The sequence below is a fragment of the Staurois parvus genome, unplaced genomic scaffold, assembly GCF_062004578.1.
Source record: "Staurois parvus isolate SC_StPar_1 unplaced genomic scaffold, SC_StPar_1.0 ptg000473l, whole genome shotgun sequence".
Lineage (NCBI taxonomy): Eukaryota > Metazoa > Chordata > Amphibia > Anura > Ranidae > Staurois > Staurois parvus.
Window position 1 is genome coordinate 2,770,087 of NW_028318269.1, and position 26,055 is coordinate 2,796,141.

The 26,055-nt window shown below is 45.8% G+C and overlaps 1 protein-coding gene across 2 annotated transcripts in view; it reads left to right on the plus strand.

Annotated features, from left to right (window-relative positions):
- The window catches only part of LOC149452429 (trinucleotide repeat-containing gene 6C protein-like), a 179,613-nt gene that overhangs the window by 71,004 nt on the left and 82,554 nt on the right, over positions 1 to 26,055 (plus strand). The window contains exon 1 of one of the 2 annotated variants that reach the window (XM_089689410.1): positions 11,703 to 12,102. The exons of the other annotated variant lie outside the window; for it this stretch is intronic. The gene's annotated coding sequence lies outside the window, so the exon portion shown is untranslated. Of the gene's footprint in view, positions 1 to 11,702; positions 12,103 to 26,055 lie in introns of those variants that run through there. 2 annotated transcript variants of the gene reach the window in all.

The following is a 26,055-nucleotide window of genomic DNA, read 5'->3' on the forward strand; positions in this document are numbered from 1 at the left end:
CACTATGATGGTTGAGATAATCATCTGTATAGCACTGTCACCGCAGACAGGTTAAACAGAGGGTTAAAAAAACACAGTAGCGCTCTTTTAGAGGCAGGAATTCGTAAGTTGCATTAACGAGCTATAGAAACAGTTCAACACTTCCAGAAAGAATGATTTATTAGTAAAAGGTCAAAAGGGTGCAATAAAAAAATTTACAGAAAAAAGTTGTAACCAATATATATATAAATATACAGAAAACAATAGCACAGCAAAGAGGTAACAGAAAGGAGGTTAAAGGGTTAAAGTACTTGCCAATCAGCCTTGGGTTAAGCAGATCAAGTTTCAGAGCAAGAGGGCTCCCAAGTTGAATCTGATGTTAAACGGGAGAATTCTTCAACTTCCACTCTTTGGCCTGACAGCCTATTTTGTTGTCCCCCAGCAGGGGATGTCTCTGAAGCCAAGGACCAATGCCTCATTTGGGGCGGGATTGTCTGGGCGGAGACCAAAACTAGAGCCAAAATCTCTCCTAGCTCATATTTTGGCTCATAACTTTTCCTAGGCACAAGTAACTTTCCACCCGCGGGTAGATTAATATGCAGACGCATCTGAGGAACGGTTACATATGAAATATGTAATACATACTTGAAGGGTTCAAGAGATGTAATTTTCTGCTTTCCTAGGTATTCTAGTCAGGGAGTGTGACCTATCAAACGATTTGTCTAATCGTGGGCCATCTAAAGATAGGCCTGGTTTTTATGTAAGTCTCTCATATTCCAAGATATGAGACATAAGGGAAAAAAGGATTTTAAAAGTGTTATCTAGTCTTTTACTCCTCTGGAATGTCTTTGAACTCAGGGGAAGGCTTGGGTTATCTTTTTACGAGGTGCCAGATTGCTCAACTTCCCAGCCCGCCCGGCACCCAGCTCAGAGATGGTTTATAGCTCAGAGCTCCCTGCTGTGCCCTGGCCGGCCTGTGACACTTCCATCACACACACACACTGACCAAATGTCACTGTGACTCTCAGAGAGGGCGGGGGAGAATGAAGGGAGATATGTTTGTACAAGATGGATGATCCTTTGCCAAGATGGAGTTAGGAGCCAAAATGGTTGAACCGCATCCATCTCTGTGGCATGATTGCTACAATCAATACAAGAGTCTCCCTGCTAGATGTGTTCTCGGACAGTTATGGGGGAGGTTGGAGGCGTCCTGTCCTATCACGTAGCTAGCCTTTCATAGCATGTAGGAAGATGGGACAAAGTACTACATTTACTTTGTCCCATGGGTGGCAGAACACTACAATAAATAAAAAAAAATACTTGTGGAAAATAATTTATATAAATATGTGATGAAACTGCATTTTTCCTTTAATCTTTATAGAACAAATATGTCATCCAGTTAACCATTATGCCATTAAAAAAATAACAGCAAACATTTGCTTAATCAAGTTCATCATGTGAAGGCCTTATAAAGTGCTCAACTAGACACCCTTGAAAACTCAGAAAGTAGAATGCAGCAGCATCCTTCTGGAATAGGGTTGTTGGAAGAATGCGTTCTTTCTGAAGCCAGAGGGAACGGAGCCACGAGCTACAATAAGTATTTAATAGGAAGTAAAGAGACAGCTGGCAGAACACAAAGAGTATAAAGACTAAATAAAAAGTGCACTGGGAGTGAGCAGTCAGGCACAATAAGGAGTAAATAGAGGAATGCGACATGCAAGAGCATGGCAACAAAGAAGTAATAATCCAACTAGGGAGTATGGAGAAGGATTTGCAGGAATCCAAGGTCTGCAGACACTTCTGGTTCAAAGGACAAGAACGCTATATAATGTCTGGCACTAGGTAGCAGCAACCTCATGGCAGGCCAGCTGGACCTGAATTTATATTTGTTATTCAAGGATCAGGGAGTTAAAGAAGCTTCTTAAACCAAAGCTGATGTGCCAGTCCTCCCAAAATTAATCTTACAGTTTTTGTCTGGTGCTGCACTTAAAGGCCAACTACATGTTTGACCTCCCCCCAACCTCGAATTACAAAAAACATACAGTGTATACACCTTAATAAATATAATATACCTCCCTATCTAATTACTAATGCTGGCAGCATAAGGATTAAAAATAGTCAATGTTGACTAACCTAGGTTCACACCTAAGAGTTTTCCGCAGCGTTTTGTATTTTGCAGAAACGTACTACAGTCCATTTAACATGACTTCCTATGGGACACGTTCACATCTCCGCGTTTTCACCCAGTGCGTTTTTTGGAAAGGGTCAGGGACTTTTTTAAATGCAAAAAGTTGCATTTTTGTTTCTATAGACTTCAATGGAAACGCTGCAAAAAAGCATGTAGTGAGTTTTTTTATGCGTTTTGCATTTTAAATCTGCCAAGCAACAAGAAAAAAGTAAAACGCATGTGCAAAAACGTAGTACGGAATGCAAAATGCACTGCAAAAATGGATCAAACACAAACTGCATAGGTGTGAACCTATCCTAAGAGAGTGAAGGTCCACTTTAAAGCGGAGGGCTAAGCAGATATATAGGTTCAAATTAATGTAGAGCTGTATTCATTAACCATTTCACCCCCTTCCATCCAGGCCAATTGTCACTTTGAATGACAATTGCATGGTCATGCAACACTGTACCCAAATAAATTTTATCATTTTTTTCACACAAATAGAGCTTACTTATGGTTGTACTTGATCACCACAGTTTTTTTTTTTTGCTACATAAATGAAAAAAAATAAAGAAAATTATTATTTTTTTGGGTACAAATAACCCAAAACAGTGTATATTATTTAGTCTGTGTGAAAGTTAGAGTCTACAAACTATGGGATGTACAGTATATCTGAAAATTGATCAGTTGAGACCCTAAAATGCTGGACGCTAGTATGATGTATGGCAGTGTTCAGGACATTGGTATGAGGTATGGTGGTGATCAGGATGCTGGTATGGAAGTGACCAGGATGCTGGTATGGAAGTGATCAGGATGCTGGTATGGGATATAACATTGATCAGGACGCTGGTATGGGGCATGGCTGTGATCAGGACGTTTGTATGGTGTATGGCGGTGATCTGGACATTGGTATGACATATGACGTTATCAGAACTCTGTTATGGGGTATGGCAGTGATCAGGACCCTGGTATGGGGTATGGCGGTGATCAGGATGCTGGTATGGTATATGGCAGTGAACAAAATGCTGGTATGGTATATGGCAGTGATCAGGATGCTGGTATGGCATATGGTGTGATCAGAGCGCTGGTATGCTGGTGATCAGGGCACTGGTATGGGGTATGGCGGTGACCAGGCCACTGGTATGGCATGTGGTGGTGATCATGGTGCTGGTATGGAGTATAGCAGTGATGAGGACGCTGGTATGGCGGTGATCAGGACTTTGGTATGCAGTATGGCGGTGATCATGGCGCTGGTATGGGGTATGACTGTGACCAGGATGCTGGTATGGCGGTTATCGGGACATTGGTATGGTGTATGGAGGTGTTTTTGTGAGCACTGGGGCAGGTAACATGCCATATTTATTTATGATTACACGGGGCAGTGATCAGGAACCTTAGGGCATTGATCAGGGACACTGGGGTGGCTGGCACTGCAGTCTGCGAGTGTATAAGCATCCTGACAGGTTGCTGTACGCTCACAGGCTGCAGCATCGCTTCTCTCTGCTCTCACTGTGAGAGCAGAGAGAACTGATCTTTACTTTCACTTAGTATTGTTTACTATGTGATTGCTGTGATTGGACACAGCAATCACATGGAAAAATACCATGTGATCACTTGGACACAGCGGTAATGTGATCTACTGTATCCGGGTGATACATGGATCACCGGGCTCCTGGGTGCACGCTCTGTGAACCGCGCAGGAGCCCTCTCTGCGAGCTGACGTACTATAGGCAATGGGCAGATGAGAAGCAGTTAACCTTCCTAGCGGTATAATTATGTCAATTTCTGTGCTCAAAGCGGTACATTTTTTTGCATGGAAATATGTCTTTTTTTATTGTAGGCCTGTAATTTTTAGGAATAACTCACTGAAATCTGTCCGAACAAGAGTCTAGTAAACATCCCGGGTATGATAAAATTTGAAACACGAAATCATAAATTATAATATTAAAAATAATCATAAAAAATAATAATATAATAATAATAATAAATTTAGTTAAATAATGTAATCAAACAAAAAACACTGAAGTTTGAAATAAAGCGCCAAGTTCGCACATCACTGAGCTTAGTTGCAAAATCGTTTTCAGTGTCTAATGACGGATTTCCCCACAAATCATTATCATTCAATTCTGCAAGTGGTTCTAATTTACTATCGCTGTTCTCTAGCTGGTCTAAAACCGCTTTGGACATAAAGGGACGCTTTTTGGACGCCATGGACATTTCTCAGTTTCAAGGCAGGAAGAACGGTAAAAATGCAGGCAGGGCACAGGACAAAGCACTCGGGACAAGATGTATGTGAAATGGTTTGATACAGTAATGTTTTACTATGTGATTTTAGTGTATTTAGTGAATGTCACTTCTTAAAATTTTTAAATTTCCTGCTGGTTCCTGCCCCGTACGTCCCAACGCTCGCAGGGACCGGATACAAATGGAGAAATAGAAAAAGGGGCGCACCGACCTAGTGCATTATCGTTTAAAATAATTTATTGAAGAAACAAAATAGGTATCATACTCACAATGGACATAATAACACAGGCATGTCAAACTGAACAAGATGTATGATCCAAACAACATCTGAGTCCATACGATGGAACCCTGGATGACCAACTGGCTAACGCGTTTCGAGGACACAACCTCTTCCTCAGAGCCACTCGCAGGGACCGGAACCCGGAAGACGGATGCCAGCATCGGCCAGAGGAGATGGCCAGGGATGCTGCAGGGGGGAAATCGCGGGGGCGCAGGACAAGGTAAGTGAAACAGGGATCCTGGAGCAACGCTGCAGTGTAATCCCGAGTGTAGCTCGGGGTTACCGCTTTTGGCACTTATAATTAACCCTGATCTACACTCGGGAATACCGCCAGAGAGGTTAAAGTGGTTGTAAACCTCAAGCATGAAATATGAACAAAGCATATCCCTCTATAGTGTGTGCTTGTCTCAATCCAGAGCACTAAGTGTTCTTTCTGTCTGCTGCCTCATTGCTCTGTTATCAGCATGAATCATTTCTGGCAAGTTTTCCTGACACCAAGAGAAAAAAGGTGGCAGGGAAGGAAGCTCCAGTACGCAGCCTGTGATTGACAACCTCAGCTCTGTTCTTGGGTGCAGTATGAGGATTGGGGAGGGGTGTCCCTTCCCTCCAATCAGCTCTCAGAGTTCTCCTCACTTTAATTCTCTGCCCCGTGTTTTCCTAAAGCTTGGGCGAGCTTTATAAGTGCCAGACTTTGATCAGATGTAGAGAAGAGAAGACTGCAGATAAACAGGTACAACTTATGTAGTTTATATTGTAAAGCGCTGAGAAAACTGTTGGCGCAATATAAATCCTGTATAATAATAGGAGGATTTGTTCATCTTTGTGTATCACCTGAGGCCAGTCACTTCACTGGGTATATGTAAGGGTTTACAACCACTTTAATACATGATCTCAATCTCTTGGTTCTTTTATTCATTTGTTTTGGAAATGTCCAAAACGACATCAGTATTGACAAGATCTAATAAATTCTGTATACGATACTGTGTTTATTCCAGATCCTGTTCTATGCCTCCTTGGGTATATAAATTCCAGCAACCTGGAACATGGTCAGGCAGTGATCATTGTAAGATCACGTTTTATGGCTCATAGGTTAATAGCTTCTCGTTGGATGTCACCCAGACCTCCAACACTTGGGGACTGGATTCAGGAAATGGATAAATATGTAGTGTTCGGGAAATATACTTATGCTCAATGAAATGCCTTTTGGAAGTTTGAAGAAATATGGAGAAAATGGATAGATGCTCCATGCTCTAGTTAAAGTCTACAGTGGGAATCTCCGTGGAGTTGGTTGGCCTGTCTTGAAAAAATCTTTTATATATTGTTGATAATACAGTGTATCTGTTGCCCTGGAATAATAATAATACTGTAATGGAATAATAGAAAAATAATAGAATAATATTATATAATGTGCCTTTTTGTTTGTTTTTTTACTTTGGAATTCTTGGAACTTTTTGGAATACTGATTGACATGAACCAATAAACTTCTGATGCTACTGTCTTAATAGCTAAATTGATTGATTGTTTTTGATGTGTTTTTCCTTTTATATGTGTGTTATGGAAAAATGTCAAAACAAAATCTGAATAAAAAAAATAAAATACATCTTTATAATAGAATGCCAGCCAAAACCAACAAGATAAACCTATTACCGTATATACTCGAGTATAAGCCGACCCGAATATAAGCCGAGGTACCTAATTTTACCACAAAAAACTGGGAAAAACTATTGACTCGAGTATAAGCCGAGGGTGGGAAATGAGGCACCTACTAGTCAATGTAAAAAATTGGTATCAGTGGGAGGAATAGTGCCCCATCATTGGTGTCAGTGGGAGGAATAGTGCCCCATCATTGGTGTCAGTGGGAGGATTAGTGCCCCATCATTGGTATCACTGGGAGGAATAGTGCCCCATCGTTGGTGTCAGTGGGAGGAATAATGCCCCATCATTAGTATCAGTGGGAGGAATAGTGCCCCATCGTTGGTGTCAGTGGGAGGAATAGTGCCCCATCGTTGGTGTCAGTGGGAGGAATAATGCCCCATCATTAGTATCAGTGACACCAATGATGCGGCACTATTCCTCCCACTGACACCAATGACACTTGCTGACCCCTGTTGCAGTATGGTGCTGCTGCAGCCAGCATATGTGGTTGCAGCAGCACCTCTGCACTGCACACTTACCGGCTTTTCCCTCACTCGATTTTCGCGGGTCCGCTCGGCTCCGCCTCCTCGCCCGTAATTGGCCGCCTGTGTACCTTTCCTGAGCTACAGTTCTGGCAGCCAATCACCGGTGAGGAGGCGGAGCCGAGCGACAGGAGTGAGGGAGTGGCCGGAGTGACGGAAGGAGCAGCGCTTCCTGGATGGATCATCGTGGGAGCCAGGTAAGAGACAGCAGCCCTCTGCCCACCCCTGCATGCGCCCCCCTTGACGGAGCCGAGCGCCCCCCCTGGGGGGCGCGCCCCACTATTTGAGAAGCACTGGCTTTAGAAGCAGCGCCCCCTGCTAGACATTTGCAGACGTTGACTCGAGTATAAGCCGAGGGGGCCGTTTTTCAGCACAAAAAATGTGCTAAAAAACTCTGCTTATACTCGAGTATATACGGTAGATTGAAAGCTGTGAGGAGCAGGGCCCTTCAAAACCATCTTGTTTTGAATTGTGTTGTCATGGAACTGTCTCCCTTTATATTGTAAAGTACTGCGCAGGGGCGGACTGACAACTCATGGGGCCCCTGGACAATAGGGGATCATGGGGCCCCTGTGTCCTTGCCCAAACTCAAAAAAGCCTATGAAAAAGGTACCAGGGGCATCTCATGGAGTCCCTTACTGACCCTGGACCCTCAGGCAGTGCCCAAGTTTCCAAATGGTCTGTCTGCCCCTGGTACTGCGTAAACTGTTGGCACTATATAAATTAGTTAATTAAAAAATAAAATAATGCATCTTTTGTTGAAATATTCACAATGCTCCCCCCTGCAGTAGTTCTTTTTCACTATAAGATGCTTCCAGTTTACCCGGGGATACATTTCTTGTTACCCTTTTACACGAAACTGTATTCAATGCCCGTAAATTACTGGCGAGCCATTGGATGCAGGCAACCGTTCCCACCCTACAGATGTGGTTGATTGAGGTCACTTTCACTCTACCGTACAAGAAATGTATTTATGTGCATAGAGGATTTCCCATGAAATATAACAAAATATGGGCTATATGGCTATCTTCCCCCAATACCTAGATGGCTTGATGAGATGGGGTTGTTGGAAGAGGGGTCTTCCCCCCAAACCCGTCCTTCTACTAGTTTTTCCTGGGCTCCTGGTACTTTGATATTCACTCCTGTTGTCTGACTTGTTTTGCTGTTCATGCATTATTTGTTGTTCTACTCACCCCCTGGACATGTACCCAATTTGTGACCCGGGTAATTATTTGTGATGTACTATATGTTCTTGATGTACGATGCTGATTGTGCTTCTTTTCCCTGCATCATTTTTTTTTCTTTGTATACGTTTTATGTCCTATCTCTGCTTTTTTCCTTTCAATAAAGTTTTCTTTTCAATGTAAAAATAAAACAAAATGCCCCCAGTTTGATGGCCAGCATTAATCAGCCCTCTTCCTCTGAGCCCAGGTCATCCTGGACCTGCCTCCAACTGGACAGTGAAAGAAGAAGCACAATAATGAGCTGATTTCTTTACTCCAATGTTACTTTGCCCTCTATCAGCATGCTCCCTGTCAGCATATGAACTGATTGGCTCCTTGTGCTGCTTCTTTCTATCACATTCCAGCCCTGCTCAACAAGAACCGCAAAAAGCTGATATCAGGTCAAATTCAAGTACTTACACTGGAGGGTATTAGCCTGGAGAATTAAATGGTGGTAGTTTCAAGTTTTTAGTTCACGTCATGTTAGGGCAATGGTTTATCAGTCACAAGTTTTCAGTAAAAAATAAGCTAAAATTAATTTTAGGGTTCATAAAGGCAATATATTAGCCAATTGCTTGGTGCAAAATAAAAGGTGAGGTTGTGCTGAGCAAATGGATACCAAACATGTCAAGCCTTAAAATTGCATGTGTCCGTGAAATGATGATGGTTCTTTGATGCACAATTTTACACAGGCTGTTCTAAAAGCCCCGGCAGGTCATCAGTTCGGAGTTAATACATGTGGCATAATCATCCCTTTCATGTGTGATGGACTCCTGATACCCCGACAGGGTATCTCCACCAAGAAGCTGCTTGGCAAGCTCTGAAACACGAGAGTGACTAAAACTGTAAAGAACTAGACAACACAGGTTTTTGGAGTAAAAAGTAGAACTGCTTTATTAGAGAAACACACTGAATTTATACAGAAAACCATAAGAGCTAATCACTTTATCATAGACTAGGGGTGGGCAACTGTGGCCTTCCAGCTGTTGGTGAACAACAAGTCCCATCATGCCTCTGCCTTTGGGAGTCATGCTTGTAACTGTCAGTTTTGCAATGCCTCATGGGACTTGTAGTTCTACAACAGCTGGAGGGCCACAGTTGCCCACCCCTGTCATAGACCATGCCCACCCCAGACGGCCCGGCACCCGCATAGGAGTACGTTATATATAGGAAGCCATATGTTACAATGATAGTTCTTTCTGGATAACTTGAAAATAAGGGCTGGTTCACACTATAGAAACGCAGTCCAGATGCTTTTTTGCATGTGCGTTTTTTACGCGTTCCAGTGCGCTTTTTTTTTATACATTCCAGTTCATTTTTTCCCCTCTCTTTTTCTTCAATTTAAATAGGGACATGTGCATTCCAGTGTGTTTTTGGTGCATTCCGAGGTGTTTTTGATGCGCTTTACTGCATTCCAGTACAGTTCTGTACAGAAAAAATGCAGCATGTTCTACTTTTTTTTTCTGCAACTGTAACACACTGGAACTGCAAACACTGATGTGAACTATGACATTGACAGCCATATAACCTACTTTCTGTGTTTTAGATGCAGAAAAAAGCTACTGAAATGCATGAAGTATGAACTGGCCCTAAAACACAGAGCTGTAGTAGTTGCTGCTACTACAGTCATTGCCGTTATTTCCAGACCCCGTGCGAGGGACTTCTCCTCTGCATACTGATCATAAGGGGGAAAGGGTGGTGGTGATCATTTGGCACTTCCGCCATTCACAGATTGCCTTGTATTGTTTTCAATGAATACAAAGAGTTCACTGATTGGATGAGGTGGAGAGAAAGCTGTCATTCAGGTATGAGATCTGCATCCAACCTGGACCAATGTAAGATGAGGTTTACACGGGACTCTCCTCTGAAAAGTGATTTGCACTGGATGGCTTTGCAGAAGCATTTGACAGGTGGTGGAATAGCGATATGTAGCCTCTTTTCTGTCAGTTTTAACCCTGAAAATGCCGCACCACCTCATGCATTTGGTGTGGCCTCATTCACTTAAATGGGTCACTGATGACCATAAACGTGATTTGGGGGGGGGCATTTTTTAAGCGAAACTTTGTGACTGTCGCCCATTTATACCTATGTGCAGTTGTCTTTACAGCTTGGAGGGGAGTTCGGGGGTGGTAAAAAGGCAGCTCAGTCTTCTATTTTTACTACATAAGTTCTCATGCACACTGGATATTTTGATGACGCTGGGAACGTTAGCTGTGTAAGGTCATGTTAAAAACGTGAGTTTTTCAGTTTTGTAGCGTTCTTGCATTAGCGTTTTGCCGCGTTTGCATCTTATTGCGGTTTTTTCCAACCAAAAAATGCCGGTTTGTGGAGTCTTACCGTGTTTTTCAGCGTTAGAGCATTTTTACAGCTAAAAAACTCCTATAGAATCCCACTAAAAACGCTGATTACAGTCTATGTGTGCACTAAAAACGTCCAGTGCGCAGGAGGACTAAAAACGTCCCGTGCGCACGAGAACTAAAAACATCCCGTGCGCATGAGGACTAAACATGTAACTGAGGCCTACCTATGAAATGCAGATGTTACCTGGAGTTCCACTTTAACTATAGCATAGTCCACCTTTACCAGAAAGCTGCCTATCCAGATAAGAGGTGTCTGTAGATAAAAACAAACTGCAGCTCTGACCAAAGCTGCCTGGTAGCCTTGCTATAGGTGTAGGCCATTTATGTACCTCCTGAAGCCTGACTGGGAAACTTTTAGGACGTGGCTAAGGCCATTGGTAAGAGAGGCCTAGTGTTACTGCTTACCTTCTCCGTCACAGGAGTGAGCTCTTTATCTGATTCAGCCCCCCTCACATACTTTTTCTCCCCTGATGTAGTAGCTCTGAGCTCAGCGTTTGTGAGCTCACTCCTTTGAAGGTGGAGGTGAGCAGTAAGAGCTAGGCTTCTCTTAGCAACGTCCTTAGCAACGTCCTGCGAGTCTTCCAATCAGGCTTCATGAGGTATGTAAATAGCTTACATCTACAGCAAGGGCATTACTCAGCTTTAGTGAAATCGTCACATTTATTATCTGCAGATGGAGACTCCTTTATATGGATAGGATGTTTTTGATAAAGGTGAACTAACCCTTTAGGAGAAGGGGGAGGCTCATGGGATGGGTGTAGCTGTGACATATGACTGATGTCATCAGAGAATAACGTAAAGCACACAGCCAGAACAATGACACAGGCGAGCAGGCTGAGTTACTCTTCTGCTCATCCCCCACCACATCCAACCATGCAGTCATTGTGAGCCACCGCACAGCTCTCACCACAGCTAGCAAGGTAACGCATGCGCAATGATCACCATTCTTTTACTCCAGCGTTTTCGTACTAACCAACCAACAGAGCTGTCAATACGGGAAAAACCCATAAACAAGCCTGACCCCGCCCCGTATCGCCAAGGCAACCTCCAGAGGCAGCTAAGCCTCGCTCGGTTCTTGTTTGTCCTCCCTCCGCTCGGTTCCTCCCCCCTGTCCATCATCCCGACACGCCCACCCTCCGCTCTCTTTAATCGGCTGACATTCTTTGCCATTTTTTCCTCGCCCCGCCCCCTTTCCCCCTCCCCAGTGGGAACTTGACGGCCAATGAAAGCCTCGGAATCTCTAGCAGCCAAGCGACTTCATTTGCATGGCCGCGCCCCCTTCTTCGCTTCTTGTCAGTTAGCAACAAAATGGCCGCGGCTGCCTCTCTTCTGTCTCCTATCGGCGGAACGGCTGGAGCTTGGTGAAGGGGAGCGGCGGACGAGCGGAGTCCAGAGCGGAGAGAAAGACCGGGTCCCGCCCACACCTGGAGGAGGACAGAGAGTGCTGTGTACTGGGAGACTGGCCGGGAGAGGCGCCTTCATCTCCTGTCACTGACCGTGCGTGGTCCTGGCGCTAAACCTCCGTCACCCGGCCTCCCTGGATCCCCCCCGGGACCCTCGGAGCTCCCCCCTCCTCCGCCTCCTACGGAGAGACCAGCCGCCGAGTCAGAGGAGGGAACCGGCGCCTCCGCTCCATCCACTGCCACCGAGAGACTGGGGGAGACGAGACCAGGTACCGTGGGAGGCCAGGTACCGGGGATAGGAGACTGGGGGAGGGGAGGCCAGGTACCGGGGAAAGGAGACTGGGGGAGGCCAGGTACCGGGGGAGGGGAGGCCAGGTACTGAGGCTGGGGAGAGCAAGTCTGGGGGGAGACCAGCTACTGGAGGTGGGGAGGCCAGGTACTGGGAGAGGGGGAGATAATAACTGGTACAGAGGGGGAGAAGGAGAAAATAGCAGGTACTGAGGGGGAGAAGGAGAAAAGAGCAGGTACTGAGGGGGAGAAGGAGAAAAGAGCAGGACTGAGGGGGAGAAGGAGAAAAGAGCAGGACTGAGGGGGAGAAGGAGAAAAGAGCAGGTACTGAGGGGGAGAAGGAGTAAAGAGCAGGTACTGAGGGGGAGAAGGAGAAAAGAGCAGGTACTGAGGGGGAGAAGGAGAAAAGAGCAGGTACTGAGGGGGAGAGGGAGTAAAGAGCAGGTACTGAGGGGGAGAGGGAGAAAAGAGCAGGTACTGAGGGGGAGAGGGAGAAAAGAGCAGGTACTGAGGGGGAGAGGGAGAAAAGAGCAGGTACTGAGGGGGAGAAGGAGTAAAGAGCAGGTACTGAGGGGGAGAAGGAGAAAAGAGCAGGTACTGAGGGGGAGAAGGAGTAAAGAGCAGGTACTGAGGGGGAGAAGGAGAAAAGAGCAGGTACTGAGGGGGAGAAGGAGAAAAGAGCAGGTACTGAGGGGGAGGAGGAGTAAAGAGCAGGTACTGAGGGGGAGGAGGAGTAAAGAGCAGGTACTGAGGGGGAGGAGGAGTAAAGAGCAGGTACTGAGGGGGAGGAGGAGTAAAGAGCAGGTACTGAGGGGGAGAAGGAGTAAAGAGCAGGTACTGAGGGGGAGTAAAGAGCAGGTACTGAGGGGGAGAGGGAGTAAAGAGCAGGTACTGAGGGGGAGAGGGAGAAAAGAGCAGGTACTGAGGGGGAGAGGGAGAAAAGAGCAGGTACTGAGGGGGAGAGGGAGAAAAGAGCAGGTACTGAGGGGGAGAGGGAGAAAAGAGCAGGTACTGAGGGGGAGAGGGAGAAAAGAGCAGGTACTGAGGGGGAGAGGGAGAAAAGAGCAGGTGAGGAGGGGGGGAAGGAGAAAAGAGCAGGTACGGAGGGGGAGAAGGAGAAAAGAGCAGGTACGGAGGGGGAGAAGGAGAAAAGAGCAGGTACGGAGGGGGAGAAGGAGAAAAGAGCAGGTACGGAGGGGGAGAAGGAGAAAAGAGCAGGTACGGAGGGGAGGGAAGGAGAAAAGAGCAGGTACGGAGGGGAGGGAAGGAGAAAAGAGCAGGTACTGAGGGGGGGGAGAAGGAGAAAAGAGCAGGTACGGAGGGGGGGGAGAAGGAGAAAAGAGCAGGTACTGAGGGGGAGAAGGCGTAAAGAGCAGGTACTGAGGGGGAGAGGGAGAAAAGAGCAGGTACGGAGGGGGAGAGGGAGAAAAGAGCAGGTACGGAGGGGGAGAGGGAGAAAAGAGCAGGTACGGAGGGGGAGAAGGAGAAAAGAGCAGGTACTGAGGGGGAGAAGGAGTAAAGAGCAGGTACTGAGGGGGAGAAGGAGTAAAGAGCAGGTACTGAGGGGGAGAAGGAGTAAAGAGCAGGTACTGAGGGGGAGAAGGAGTAAAGAGCAGGTACTGAGGGGGAGAAGGAGAAAAGAGCAGGTACTGAGGGGGAGAGGGAGAAAAGAGCAGGTACTGAGGGGGAGAGGGAGAAAAGAGCAGGTACTGAGGGGGAGAGGGAGAAAAGAGCAGGTACTGAGGGGGAGAGGGAGAAAAGAGCAGGTACTGAGGGGGAGAGGGAGAAAAGAGCAGGTACTGAGGGGGAGAGGGAGAAGGAGAAAAGAGCAGGTGAGGAGGGGGAGAAGGAGAAAAGAGCAGGTACGGAGGGGGAGAAGGAGAAAAGAGCAGGTACGGAGGGGGAGAAGGAGAAAAGAGCAGGTACGGAGGGGGAGAAGGAGAAAAGAGCAGGTACGGAGGGGGGGAAGGAGAAAAGAGCAGGTACTGAGGGGGAGAAGGAGTAAAGAGCAGGTACTGAGGGGGAGAAGGAGAAAAGAGCAGGTACGGAGGGGGGGAAGGAGTAAAGAGCAGGTACGGAGGGGGGGAAGGAGAAAAAGAGCAGGTACGGAGAGGGGGGGAAGGAGAAAAGAGCAGGTACGGAGGGGGGGGGGAAGGAGAAAAAGAGCAGGTACGGAGAGGGGGGGGAAGGAGAAAAGAGCAGGTACGGAGGGGGGGGGGAAGGAGAAAAGAGCAGGTACGGAGAGGGGGGGAAGGAGAAAAGAGCAGGTACGGAGAGGGGGGGAAGGAGAAAAGAGCAGGTACGGAGGGGGGGGGAAGGAGAAAAGAGCAGGTACGGAGGGGGGGGAAGGAGAAAAGAGCAGGTACGGAGGGGGAGAAGGAGAGGAGGGGGAGAAGGAGAAAAGAGCAGGTACGGAGGGGGGGAAGGAGAAAAGAGCAGGTACGGAGGGGGGGAAGGAGAAAAGAGCAGGTACGGAGGGGGGGGAAGGAGAAAAGAGCAGGTACGGAGGGGGGAGAAGGAGAAAAGAGCAGGCACGGAGGGGGGGGAAGGAGAAAAGAGCAGGCACGGAGGGGGGGGAAGGAGAAAAGAGCAGGCACGGAGGGGGGGGAAGGATAAAATAGCAGGCACGGAGGGGGAGAAGGAGAAGAGAGCAGGCACGGAGGGGGAGAAGGAGAAGAGAGCAGGCACGGAGGGGGAGAAGAGAGCAGGCACGGAGGGGGAGAAGGAGAAGAGAGCAGGCACGGAGGGGGAGAAGGAGAAGAGAGCAGGCACGGAGGGGGAGAAGGAGAAGAGAGCAGGCACGGAGGGGGAGAAGGAGAAGAGAGCAGGCACGGAGGGGGAGAAGGAGAAGAGAGCAGGCACGGAGGGGGAGAAGGAGAAGAGAGCAGGCACGGAGGGGGAGAAGGAGAAGAGAGCAGCTACGGAGGGGGAGAAGGAGAAGAGAGCAGGTACTGTGGGGGAGAAGAGAGCAGGTACTGTGGGGGAGAAGAGAGCAGGTACTGTGGGGGAGGAGGAGAGGAGAGCAGGTACTGTGGGGGAGGAGGAGAGGAGAGCAGGTACTGTGGGGGAGGAGGAGAAGAGAGCAGGTACTGTGGGGGAGGAGGAGAGCAGGTACTGTGGGGGAGAGGAGAGCAGGTACTGTGGGGGAGAGGAGAGCAGGTACTGTGGGGGAGAGGGAGAAGAGAGCAGGTACTGTGGGGGAGAAGGAGAAGAAGAGAGCAGGTACGGAGCGGGAGAAGGAGAAGAGAGCAGGTACGGAGCGGGAGAAGGAGAAGAGGGCAGGTACGGAGCGGGAGAAGGAGAAGAGAGCAGGTACGGAGCGGGAGAAGGAGAAGAGAGCAGGTACGGAGCGGGAGAAGGAGAAGCGAGCAGGTACGGAGGGGGAGAAGGAGAAGCGAGCAGGTACGGAGCGGGAGAAGAAGAGACCAGTTACGGAAGGGAGAGAAAAGACCAGGTACAGAGGGGGCGAAGGAGAAAAGACCAGGTACAGAGGGGGGGAGGGGAGAAGGAGAAAAGACCAGGTACGAAGGGTGAGAAAAGACAAGGTACAAATGGGAAAGGCGGAGAAAAGACCAGGTACAGAAGGGTAATGGGGTGGAAAGACCAGGTAGAGAGGGGAGAAGAGACCAGATACAGAGAGGCGACAGGGAGAAGAGACCAGGTACTGAGGGGAACGGGGGAGAAGAGACCAGGTACTGAGGAGGATGGGGGAAAAATTACCAGGTACGTAGGGGGGAGGTGAGAAAAGACCAGGTACGGGGGAGGTGAGAAAAGACCAGGTACAGAGGGGACAGGGAGAGAAAAGACCAGGTACAGAGGGGACAGGGAGAGAAAAGACCAGGTACACAGGGGACAGGGAGAGAAAAGACCAGGTACAGAGGGGACAGGGAGAGAAAAGACCAGGTACAGAGGGGACAGGAAGAGAAAAGACCAGGTACAGAGGGGACAGGGAGAGAAAAGACCAGGGACAGGGAGAGAAAAGACCAGGGACAGGGAGAGAAAAGACCAGGGACAGGGAGAGAAAAGACCAGGGACAGGCAGAGAAAAGACCAGGTACAGAGGGGACAGGGAGAGAAAAGACCAGGTACAGAGGGGACAGGGAGAGAAAAGACCAGGTACAGAGGGGACAGGGAGAGAAAAGACCAGGTACAGAGGGGACAGGGGGAGAAAAGACCAGGTACAGAGGGGACAGGGGGAGAAAAGACCTGGTACGGGGGGGAGGGGTAAAAAAGACCAGGTACAGAGGGGGTGAAAATATCAGGTACTGAGGGGGAAGGAGAAAGGACCAGGTATCGAGGTAGGAGGGGACAAGAGAGTAGGTATGGGGGGGAGAAAAGACCAGTTATGGGGAGGGCAGGGGTTGAAAGGACTAGGTAAAGAGGGGTGGAAAAGACCAGCTTCTGAGGGGGGAGCGGAGAAGAGGCCAGGTACAGAGGGGTGGGGAGACCAGGTACAGAGGGAGGGAAGGGGAGAAAAGGCCAGGTACAGAGGGAGGGAAGGGGAGAAAAGGCCAGGTACAGAGGGAGGGAGTGGGAGAAAAGGCCAGGTACACAGTGGAGAGACCTGATCTATCATTAGTTTGGTATTTAATTTATCATTTCATTTTACATGTTTATGACATTTGATAAAACCAGTAAATTGAACGTCATTTTTAATGTAGCATAAAGAATAGTTTAATCCCGTCTTCTCTCTATTTTTAATTCTTCCACCTGGGTGGTTTCCCCTCACCTCCTGTCCTGTAGACATAACACATTAGAGGATGGCTCTCCAAAGAAAGGGAGTTGTCACAAAAACAAGATGATTTCACCTGTGTTCTTGTTCTGGTGACAGCTCAAACTTTTGGACACAGTAATTGTGGTCACCAGAAGAGATGGAGAGAAAAAGCTCTCGAATGGGGGCACAAACTGCAGTAAAAACCTGGCAGGGGTTTAACCCCTCACCTCTATCTAAACATAAAAATTGACTTTAGATAAAAGGAGGACCATTGAAGGTTTAGTTTACTTTTTTAGAATAAAAATATGAAAGGGTGAACGAACACCCCCCATACTTGCCTATCTGCCCTCCCTCCAGCCTCCTCAGTCCCCAATGTACTAACCTCCATGGGTGATGAGCTGTCAATGCCCAGGCAGCCACTGTTGCAGTCTAGGATTTGAAATCCCTGCAGTTCTTCCTGTAAGGCTTCCAGGACTGATCACAGTGATTCTGATTGGTCAGTGCTGGCATGTGACCACTTTGATCAAAGAGAATTGCTCTGATCAATCCTGGATACCTTACTGGAAGTAGGGGAAGAATATCAGCTGCATGGGCAATAACAGATCATCGCCTTCAGAGGTAAGTACAGTGCAGTGGGGGCTGTCAAGTGTGTATGGTGTTCACTTTTTTTTTCTTTTTTTTTTTTCCTGAAAAGGTGAACTTACACTTTAAACCTTTACCAGTGCTGGTCTGCTTTATGGGGAGCCTAGTGGACGTGATTAGTGCGCTTTGCTGCTTTTGCTTTTTGTCTGCAGCACTTAAAAAAGCATTAATTCCTTGTCAGCTGTGTTTTCTCTGTAAACGCATGTTAAACAAGCACCTTGAATTAAATGGTAACATGCAAAATACCAGTGTGCTTTTGTACCTTTTTAGCACAGCTTGGATGTCATTCTACCCATACTTTGCATAACACATTAGGAAAGAATAAATCCTTCAAATAAACTAAAGGGAAGACCTTTTTCCAGGTTTGGATACAGTGATAATGGGACAGTACCTCTCTGAGGTTCGTGTTGCCCTCTGCATCCTGGTTGGAGAGATTCTAATTGTCCGGACCACCAATGTCCCCAGGAATGACAGTGAGGGTACATAAAAATTTAAACTGCTACAACAACAGGAATAGAGGGGAAATCTTCCAGTGGATACTTTTTTTTTTTTTTTCCCAGTGACAACCCTCTAAGAGGGGAATTCCCTCCCATTAGAAATATGTCCTCTCTCTTCCTGTTCAGTCTACAGTAGTGGTGCACTGAAATGAAAATTCTGGTGCCAAAACCGTAAATGAAAATTCAGAATGCACTTGGCCGAAACCAAAATGCAGTTTTTAAAAATGAATATATATATAAATACAATTTGATTAAAAAAAACAATACATATCCAATTGTTTTGTAAAATACGTAAGAGGATGTTATGGCGAGTAAATAGATACCCAACATGTCACGCTTTAACCGCCTCCCATATAGTAATATGACGGACGCAAGGTGGTTCTATTGTCCTGGGAGGACATCATATGACGTCCTCCCATTCTCACCGCACATGCGCGGCTCCCAGAGCGTGCAGCACGGCGATCGGCAGTGCGCTGTGTCCCTCGGACACAGCGGATCACGGATCCACGGAAAGAGCCGAAGATGTCGGCTCGGTCATGTGATCAGCTGTGTCCAATCACAGCTGATCACATGTAAACAGGGAAATGCCGGTTATCGGCATTTCTCTCCCCATGAGCTGTCACGCTGACAGCTCGAGAGGAGAGGCGGTAATTTTCCTCGGATGGGACATGTACACAGATCATCAGTGTGACCTGATGATCTGTGTAGCCCCAGCAGCGCCACCTGTCAGTTTCCATCAGTGCCAGCTGTCAGTGCCCATCAATGCCACATATCCGAGCTGCCTTTCAGTGCCACCTATCAATGCCAGGCAGTGCCGCCAATCAGTGCCTCCTCATCAGTGCCACCTATCAGTGCCCATCACTGCAGCCTCTTTAGTGCACATCAGTGAAGGAGAAAAATCACTTATTTACAAAATTTTATAACAAAAACTAAGAAAAAACGTTGTTTTCCCCAAAATTTTCAGTGGTTTTTGGTTTGTTTAAGAAAAAATAAAAAACCCAGAGGTGATTAAATACCACAAAAATAAAGCTCTATCGGTCACAAAAAAATGATAAAAATTTCATATGGGTACAATGTTGCATGACCGCGCAATTGTCATTCAAAGTGCAACAGCACTGAAAGCTGAAAATTGGCCTGGGCAGGAAGGGGGTATAAATGCCCTGTAGGCTATTGGTTAAAATTGCGCACGCTCATGGTGTGGCATGAAACTGAGGTACTTAAAAATCTCCATTTGTGATGCTTTAATAATTTCTACAGGTTAGCAGTGTAAATTTACAAAGGAGGTCTGTTGCAAGAATTATTTCTCTTGCTCCGACATTCGTGGCGATACCTCACATGTGTGGTTTGAACACCATTTACATATGTGGGCATTCCCTACGTATGCGTTCACCACTATGTGCGAGCACGGGGGGGACGGGGGCATTTTAAACTTTTTTTTTTAAAAAATGTATTTACAATTTTTTTAAAAGGAACAGTGCAAAAAAAAATTAATCACTTTTATTCTTATCGCAAGAAATGCATGCATCCCTTGTGATAGAAATAATTAGTGACAGGTCCTCTTTATGGAAAGATATGGGGTCAATAAGACCCCACATCTCTCCTCTGCAATGTAAAGTATTAGATTAAAAAAAAGCATTGATCTAGTGCTTTTATTAAAAAAAAAAAATGTCCGGAACCGGAAGTGACATCGCTCCGGTCCTCCAAGGGAATAGAGATGTGTGGTGGCCATCTTTCCTTCATCCGTCTCCATGCCCAGCGCCGGGATCGATTGTTTCTCACGTAAGACAGAACTAATGAGCGGATGCGCTGGCAGCATTGAGGGGTGGGTTTTTTCGGTGCTTTTTTTTTTTTTTTTTTTATTTCTGCCGGTTGACAACCAAAAAGGGTGTTTTCTGCTGAAACGTTTCGGCCACCGGTGCATCCCTGGTTTACAGGACAGGACGTGAATAGAAATCTCCCATATGAGACATGGGGGTTTATTTATTACAGCTGGAGAGTGTAAAATCAGCCTCACTTCTGCATAGAAACCCATCAGCTTCCAGGTTTTATTGCCAAAGCTTAACCCCTTCCCGCCGGCGCCTCCCGGCCTTTTAAGAGTTTCAGAAGCCGGGACGGGCGGGGTTTAGGGATCATGTGACCGCTGTGACACGTCATCACGGCAGTCACATGATTGGGAAAGGTCCCGATCGAAAGAGCAGACCGGGACCTTTCCGTGAGTATTGGACACGTGTGCTGGGAGCGCACAGGGTGCACGCTCTCAGCACATATGTTTTTTGTTAATTTCACGCAAATGTGCGGCCGCTCGGTGTCTAGGACCAGATGCCGGTAGGCTGCACGTTTGTGTACGGCCAGCGTGAAGAGGTTAACTGAGCAAGCTGAGGTTAGAAGCTGATTGGTTTCTATGCAGAAGTGAGCCTGATTGTGCACTCTCCAGCTTTAGTAAATCCCACAGATGACAAAACAAGTCTGCACAATGAGTTTAAACTATATGTAAGCCCTCACCTTGTAAAACAACCCATTTTGTTTAAAATAGAAATGAGAGGCAGAACATTTGTATATAGGTACAAAAAACATTATGCTTTTTTTCCCCTCTCCTCCTTTATAAGTGATCACATACCATCTAAGCTCCTTATGCAGCTGAGAACAGAGAGCTGGGTGAGGAGAAACCGTGTACATTGAACTTCCCAGTGAATAGCTGTGTGGGGTGGTCAGGACATGCCTGATTATTGGATGAGAGCAGACTTGAGTTCCCAGCACAGCTAGAGAACTGACCATGCTGTGTTCCCATGCCTAGTGTGGTCAGTTTATAATAACGCTTATAGTTGAAAAATGTCAGAACAGGAACACAGTGAATGGCACTTCTATCTAATGAAAACCATCATTATCAATTAAGTATACAGTATGCTATAGGTGACCAAAATTGATAAGTGGTAGTAAAAGTTACAGAAAAAAATTCAGAATATGAAACTATAAAAACATAAATTTGACAGTTTATGATTCAGGGCCTAAGTCATATACCAGTTTTGATGGAGAGTAATATGAAAAAGGAAGGAACAGGATTTTAAGGGCTCGTTCACACTTGACTGTTTTTTCCAGCTCTTGCCAAACGCTTATATAGTGTTTGACAAGCGTTGGTCTGGTGTTTGCGGAGTGTTTTTTAACGCTCAGCAAATGCCGCATGTGCGGTTTAGCGGTGGTTGCTAGGCATTTGCCAAGCGTTAAAAATGCCCCACAAACGCCTATAATGAAGTTTGAATGGTGTTAACACTCCGCAAACGCGTCGCAACCGCACCACAAATGCATTTAACATGCATTTTCATGTGTAGTGGCGTGTGTTCTCATGTCCTCTGTAGTGACGTGACAGGTCCCTGGAAGGATAAAAATACTATTTATTATATTTTCCCTTTCAGATGCCGACAGGATGCAATTTTACATCAACATTTTTATGTGCAGTATGGTGCAAAAAGATCCTTAAAGCGGAGCTCCACCCAAAAGGGGAAGTTCCGCTTTACGGACTGCTCCCCATTGGCACCTTTGGGAGGAGCGGGTACCCGAATTTGACAGGTTCCCACTCCCACGTTTGGTCCGATCGCCTAGTCCTCCTCCTTTCCCGTAGTCTTCTGGGACACGTGACAGGTCCCAGAAGACTACAGGACATTCATGAAGTGCAGCGCTACTCGCATGCGCAGTGGGTACCCGGCTTTGAAGTCGCAAGCTGTCACAGCCGGGTGCCCACACTGAAGATGCCAGCTTCCTGGAATACAGGATGGCCAGTGAAATGGGCTGCGGGGGACACAATGCAGGACCAAGGGACAGGTAAGTGGCTGTTTTTTAAAAGTCAGCAGCTACAGTTTTTGTAGCTGCTGACTTTTATTTTATTTCAGGGTGAGTGGAAGTCTGCTTTAATTATATATTCCAGAGCTGCATTCATTTGTGTCTTTTATGTCTGCCTGGAGTTCAGCTTTAAAGTCCGCCACCCAATTATTAAAGGGTGGAGAATGAACCAGCCTGGCAGCCTTGTAAGATGCTAATAATAAAGTCGATTATTTTACTGTCCTGCCTTATAGTTTGATATGCCAGGTAGATGGAGATGGCTCTATCTTTATTACCTCACATGGATTTCTGTGTAGCCTTTTGGATGTTTTTTGTGGCCTGTTACTATTTTGACAGAAATGTGTCTTTTAATCCCAGGATTATGGGGTAAAAAGTTAGAGACTTTGTATTCTTTTGTGTAAAGTTTCCTTTAATGGCATCAATATAAAATGTAGCACGTTCATGTGTGGTTGGATTCGCTGCCAGTTTTTTCAGTCGGGTTGGCTAGAGAAATGGCCAAAACATTGGCATGTGTATGAAGTCAGAGCAGGAAAGGCGGTGTATGTATGTACCCCTGATGTATATAGGGGACAGTACAGCTCTTTGCTTCAGCTGGAAAACTTTGCGGTAGAAAGGAAAGGTTTTGCGGGAAGGGTGAGGTTGATATGTCGAGTCACTTCATTAATGTGCAGAATCCCATAAGTTTTGTCTAAAGGCTAGCTCTATGGCACCCAGGGGCATCTGTGATGGAGCAGCTTTGTGTATGAAAATCTGGGGGCATAAAACCTGATCTGGTCATTGATAAAATGAGTAAAGTAAAACTTCAATTGTTTTGAGAGACAATACATTTCCTTTAGGTCAGCATGTTCATTGTACAGGTTTTACAAAACTCATTATTGATCCTTTCTTTTCTGTTGTCAGCCTTAAAAATGTGAGCAGTTGCTAAAATGAGGGGTAGTCTGTCTTTACTATAGTAGAATCTCCACACCCAGAATTGTTATAATAAAAAGAAAAAAATTCAATAAATTCTATATATAATGGATTGGGTGGACATGCGTGTATCCTATGCATTTATGTCCAAACACACAATTATGTTCAGTGGATATGCATGTATCATATGTGTCAAAACAGAATCTTTCTTAAAATATATGCGTTTAACTCCTCATCATATATCTGAAGCAATCCACACCCATAACAAAATAAAAAATATACTACACTCAACAAATGGTGAGTTTTAAGAAGCGAGCACTGTATTTCTTTCTTTGTTCCGAGTTTATTGAAAACATTCCACTAAGGACTGGTGAGGATGGAGATGGATTGAGAAGCCCCAGTGACCTAAAGGAAACCATTACTCTTGTGATATACAGTCAGGTCCATAAATATTGGGACATCGACACAATTCTAACATTTTTGGCTCTATACACCACCACAATGGATTTGAAATAAAATTAACAAGATGTGCTTTAACTGCAGACTGTCAGCTTTAATTTGAGGGTATTTACATCCAAATCAGGTGAACGGTGTAGGAATTACAACAGTTTGCATATGTGCCTCCCACTTGTTAAAGGGACCAAAGGTAATGGGACAATTGGCTTCTCAGCAGTTCCATGGCCAGGTGTGTGTTATTCCCTCATTATCCCAATTACAATGAGCAGATAAAAGGTCCAGAGTTCATTTCAAGTGTGCTATTTGCATTTGGAATCTGTTGCTGTCAACTCTCAAGATGAGATCCAAAGAGATGTCACTATCAGTGAAGCAAGCCATCATTGGGCTGAAAAAACAAAACAAACCCATCAGAGAGATAGCAAAAACATTAGGCGTGGCCAAAACAACTGTTTGGAACATTCTTAAAAAGAAGGAACGCACCGGTGAGCTCAGCAACACCAAAAGACCCGGAAGACCACGGAAAACAACTGTGGTGGATGACCGAAGAATTCTTTCCCTGGTGAAGAAAACATCCTTCACAACAGTTGGCCAGATCAAGAACACTCTCCAGGAGGTAGGTGTATGTGTGTCAAAGTCAACAATCAAGAGAAGACTTCACCAGAGTGAATACAGAGGGTTCACCACAAGATGTAAACCATTGGTGAGCCTAATAAAAAGGAAGGCCAGATTAGAGTTTGCCAAACGACATCTAAAAAAGCCTTCACAGTTCTGGAACAACATCCTATGGACAGATGAGATCAATATCAACTTGTACCAGAGTGATGGGAAGAGAAGAGTATGGAGAAGGAAAGGAACTGCTCATGATCCTAAGCATACCACCTCATCAGTGAAGCATGGTGGTGGTAGTGTCATGGCGTGGGCATGTATGGCTGCCAATGGAACTGGTTCTCTTGTATTTATTGACGATGTGACTGCTGACAAAAGCAGCAGGATGAATTCTGAAGTGTTTCGGACAATATTATCTGCTCATATTCAGCCAAATGCTTCAGAACTCATTGGACGCCGCTTCACAGTGCAGATGGACAATGACCCAAAGCATACTGCAAAAGCAACCAAAGAGTTTTTTAAGGGAAAGACGTGGAATGTTATGCAATGGCCAAGTCAATCACCTGACCTGAATCCGATTGAGCATGCATTTCACTTGCTGAAGACAAAACTGAAGGGAAAATGCCCCAAGAACAAGCAGGAACTGAAGACAGTTGCAGTAGAGGCCTGGCAGAGCATCACCAGGGATGAAACCCAGCGTCTGGTGATGTCTATGCGTACCAGACTTCAGGCTGTAATTGACTGCAAAGGATTTGCAACCAAGTATTAAAAAGTGAAAGTTTGATTTATGATTATTATTTTGTCCCATTACTTTTGGTCCCTTAACAAGTGGGAGGCACATATGCAAACTGTTGTAATTCCTACACCATTCACCTGATTTGGATGTAAATACCCTCAAATTAAAGCTGACAGTCTGCAATCAAAGCACATCTTGTTTGTTTCATTTCAAATCCATTGTGGTGATGTATAGAGCCAAAAATGTTAGAATTGTGTCGATGTCCCAATATTTATCGACCTGACTGTAGGTGACCCCCATTACAAGGGGCAGGCGCATGAGACCTTGTTGTGAGGTCTCTCAAATAGGTGGGAGCATATTACTGTGGGTGGATGGGTATCTACACATGGTGATCATATAAACGAAGATTTTAAAAAAGGAAGAGCACATGTAGTACATATTTAATTGATTGCACGGTTGGATTTTTGGACATTTATTTATTTCAGGTACTTATATAGTGCCGTCAATTTATGCAGTGCTTTACATATATATTGTACATTCATATCAGTCCCTATTCCTCAAGGGGCGTACATAAGGTCCCTAACTTACATTCATACATATACATACTAGGGCCAATTCAGTCAGGATCTAATTAACCTACCAGCATGTCTGTGGAATGTGGGAAGGAACTGGAGTACCCGGAGGAAACCCACGCAGGCACAGGAAGAACAGGCAAGCTCCAGACAGGAGGTGCCGTGGCTGGGTTTCGAACCAATGACCCTAATACTGCCAGGCGGAAGTGCTAACCATTTAGCCACCGTGCTGACCCACATAGAGGATTCTTATGAAAATACATGGACACTTGGAATTTACCATTATTTTATGTTTTGTAGTTATGGGTGTGGATTGTTTCAGATATATGGTGATGAGTTAAACGCATATATTTTATGCATGACTGTTTTGACAGCCCGTGTCCACAAAAACTGTGCGAACTCCAGAAGCAAAACATTCATGGGCACACTGCAATTGCCAAACCGATATTACATAGTTAGTCTGGCTGAAAAAAGACAAAAGTCCATCCAGTTCAACCATTAAAAAAAAAATAAAAAAGTTATAATCCTATACCCACAGTTGATACAGAGGAAGGCAAAAAAAAACCCCAGCAAAGCATGATCCAATTTGCTCCTGCTGGGAAAAAATTCCTTCCTGTTCCCCCGAGAGGCAATCGGATATTCCCTGGATCAACTTTACCTATAAATAGTAACCAGTTATATTCTGTGTATTCAAGAAAGAATCCAGGTCTTTTGTAAAGCAAATCACTGAGCTGGCCAGAACCAACTCTTGAGGGAGTCTATTCCACATTTTCACAGCTCTCACTGTGAAGAAATCATTCCGTGTTTGGAGATTATATTTCTTTCCTCCAGATGTAAAGAGTTCCCCCTTGTCCTCTGTGATGACCTCAGGGTGAATAAATCTACACCGAATTCACTATATGAACCACTGATGTATTTATACATGTTGATCATATCCTCCCTTAATCTCCTCTTCTCAAGAGAGAATAA